The sequence below is a fragment of the Lactuca sativa genome, chromosome 4 (assembly GCF_002870075.4).
Source record: "Lactuca sativa cultivar Salinas chromosome 4, Lsat_Salinas_v11, whole genome shotgun sequence".
NCBI lineage: Eukaryota > Viridiplantae > Streptophyta > Magnoliopsida > Asterales > Asteraceae > Lactuca > Lactuca sativa.
Window position 1 is genome coordinate 176,554,707 of NC_056626.2, and position 3,627 is coordinate 176,558,333.

Consider the following 3,627-nt stretch of genomic DNA (forward strand, 5'->3'; position numbering starts at 1 on the left):
AAGAGGGTGTGATGCGTCATCCCATTGATGGAGACTATTTGAAAAAAAATATATTAACGTAGATTACACTGACTTTTCGAGTAAACCTTGAAACATATGCCTAGGTCTTACAGCTGATGCGGTACTCACCACATATAATCTACCACTATGTCTTTGTATGAAATAGTCATCATTCATGTTGGCCTTGTTGATTCACGACCCTAAATCACCTAAAAAGGACATGGATTTTTTCCTTAGGATGTTAGTAGAAGAGATAAAGTTTTTGTGGCATTCAGACGTACGTATTAAGGACAAAACAACAAACACATTCTTCACGATGAAAGTAATGTTGTTATGAACAATAAACGACTTTCCAAATTATAGTAATTTATCAGGTGGAGTAGGTAGGGGTACAAAGAATGTCCGGCATGCAATGAAGACACGTCCTCGTACCTCTTAACAAATAAAGTCGTATATGTCGGTCATCTTCGGTTCTTAGATGCCAATGATCCATTAAGGACGAGTTTGGAATTTAACGAGCAACACGATACAAGACCTGCTCCGATACACTTTACTAATGAAGCCATATAAGAGAGACTAGGTCGTCTAGTACTTCGTCCACCAGGTAAACATCCTAGGATTGTCAGTGAAACGATGGGCCGAAAAGGATTCAAGATGAACTAGTCGAAACGTAGCATATTTTTCAAACTAGAGTATTGGTCTTCTCTACAGCTGAAGCACAACATAGATTTGACGTATGTCGAGAAAAATGTAGGTGAGAGTGTTTTGAGTACTTCTATGATGAATGACAAGAGTAAAGCCACAACAAATGCACAAGATTACTTGAGAAATTTGAATATCATGTGTAATGATTGGTTGCAAAAAAAGGTAACAAGTTAATAATCCATCGACAAGATACTCATTCAAGAAACCCAACCGCAAAATATTTTGTCAATTTATAAGAGATGTTAAATTTCCATATGGGTTTGGATCCAACATCCATAAGAAAGTGGTATATGAAAAAACTAAAAAACTATGTCAAAAATAAGGTGAGGTCAGATGGTTATATAGCTGAAGGTTATGTTGTCAAAATTTTAGATGTTTGAGTCTAAGTGTCAACCGGCAAACGCAACGCAAATCAAACATATTGATTTAAGGGAAAAACGTAATACATAATGGTTTATATTGAATATTTATGAAGACGTGAAACAATACATCAAGTAAGTGTTATTATCTGTATCTTTCGTTATCTAATGTTACCTTTTTTCATTCATTATATATATATATATATATATATGTGTGTGTGTGTGTGTCATAAACATAGAAAATTCAAAATTGAACATCCTGAAAGTAATGAAAAGACCGAATTTCCTAATTGGTTTCATGAAAAGGTAATACTAATTAACAAACAAATATGATTGATCAATATAACGAATCAGGAATACATAACACACTAATTTACGTTTAATAACTTTTTCAGATGGAAAAAAGAAAACTCTTCAAAATTCCACAAAGAGTTGTCATCCCTTTCAATGGGTTCACAAATGAATGTTTATACTTACATTATGTGCATAGTCAATGGTGTTAAGTTTATGTACTTAGTCGTGATGCACAATGAACAATGCAAAATTTTGGGGTTCTCGTGGTGGGTAAGAATGGAAAGAAATATTATGGCTATTTAAAAGAGATTCTAGAGGTGCAATATCCATATGATTATCCGACTATAATATTTCAGTGGAAGTGGTTTGATACGGGAGATATTCTTGATGATGATTTCACAAGTATCAACACAGAATGCAAAGCGTACCAAGGTGATCAACTCATATATGCTTCGCAACCCAAACAAGTGCTCTACATCCGCGAGCCATCTCGAAGAAACCAAAACAATGTGTCATCGAGCATGTTAATCATCAATGTATTTGGGATCTACCATCCAACAATGCTCATGTCCAAAATGCTTATAGTGACTCTGTCCAAAATATCGGCAATGTGGGCATCGGAAATGTTCACAATGTGGATTAAGTTCAAAACAACTCTTCATCCAATGCTAGACTTTTTGTCAACTTCTCACAATAATTTCAAGACATTGTCGATGTAACTCAAAATAATGTTGATTATGATGATGAGGACGAGATTGAAGTACCTCCACTAACGGGTAGAGTCGCTAATATTTCCAAGGAAGAGACTAATTATTATGGTGATGATTCTAATTAGGGTATTGAAGAAGACATTGAAGTATATGGGGGAGAGTCTGATTAAAAAAATCATATGTAACGGAAAACTTACATGTGTATGTTTTTTGTTGTAGAAACTTCATTTAAATTCCAAATTCAAATTTTAACTTTTATTCAGATTGTGTTTCTATATTGTATATATTATAATTTTGCGGGCTAAATTTTATTTATATTGTGTTTCTATATTGTACATCTTATAATTTTGCAGACTATATATGGTTAAGTTGGATGATACTTTTTTACATGATGGCCGATGTGTTCGGCTTAGGACATGGAGGTAGGGATGAAAGTGAGTCTAAACCCGGACCGGATGGATCCGGACCCGGAAAACCCGGAACCGGTTAACGAGATTTTTTAGAACCGGAAACCGGACCAGTATATAGGAACCGGTTCTGGTTCGGTTCCGGGTACGATACCGGGTAAAGTGGGTCTAGAACCGGAAAACCCGGAAACATCAAAGTGGGTAGGTTGGAACCGGATAAAGTGGGTTTAGAACTGGAAAACCTAGATTTTTTTGGTAATTACTTACTACTTAATGGGTTGAACATTGAAAATTTTTATATTGATATCCCGACTTTGGGGGACTGTTACTCATTGAATATGAAACCAAAATTAACAAAAGTATAGTAAAAAATCATGTTCAAACTCTTAAATACACTCTGGAAAAAACCACATGTCAATCCGACTTTACACCAACGAGATATGCTTGTGTTAACATTTTCACAGAATACAAAGTACAAAAAAAAATAGCTGAAAAACTAAAAATTTTCAGTTTTGATATCCCGACTTCGGAGGACTGTAAATCAGTGAATATTAAACCAAAAAATGACAAAATTCTAGTCTAAAATCATTTACAAAATGTAAACTACAAGTTGGAAAAAACCACATATCAATCCGACTTCAAACAAAAGAGATATGCATGTTTTAAAACTTTCACCGAATACAAAAAAACTGAAAAACTATAAACTTCCAGCTTTGATATCTCGACTTTGGGGGACTGTAAGTCAATGAATATAACACTAAAAATGGCAAATTTATAATCTAAAATCATGTACAAACTCTAAACTACATGTTGGAAAAAACCTCATGTCAATCGGAGTTCAAACGAATGAGATATGCATCTTTTAAACATTTCACAAAAACCGGTTTCGGGCCTAAAAGTGGTTCCGGTTCACCGCTTCCGGTTTTTAGACCCGGTTTACCCGGACCCGATGGACCCAAACCCGAATTACCCGGAACCCGGATAAAGACAATTTTTAAACCTAGAACCGGAACTGGTTCTATATATTCCGGTTCTAACGGTTCCGGTTCCGGTCCGGTTTTCCGGTTCTAAATTTCATCCCTACATGGAGGTGATGGAGTCAAGGATCCACCACCTCCAGTAGGCTTTGGTTGTGAACAACACGAAGAGGGT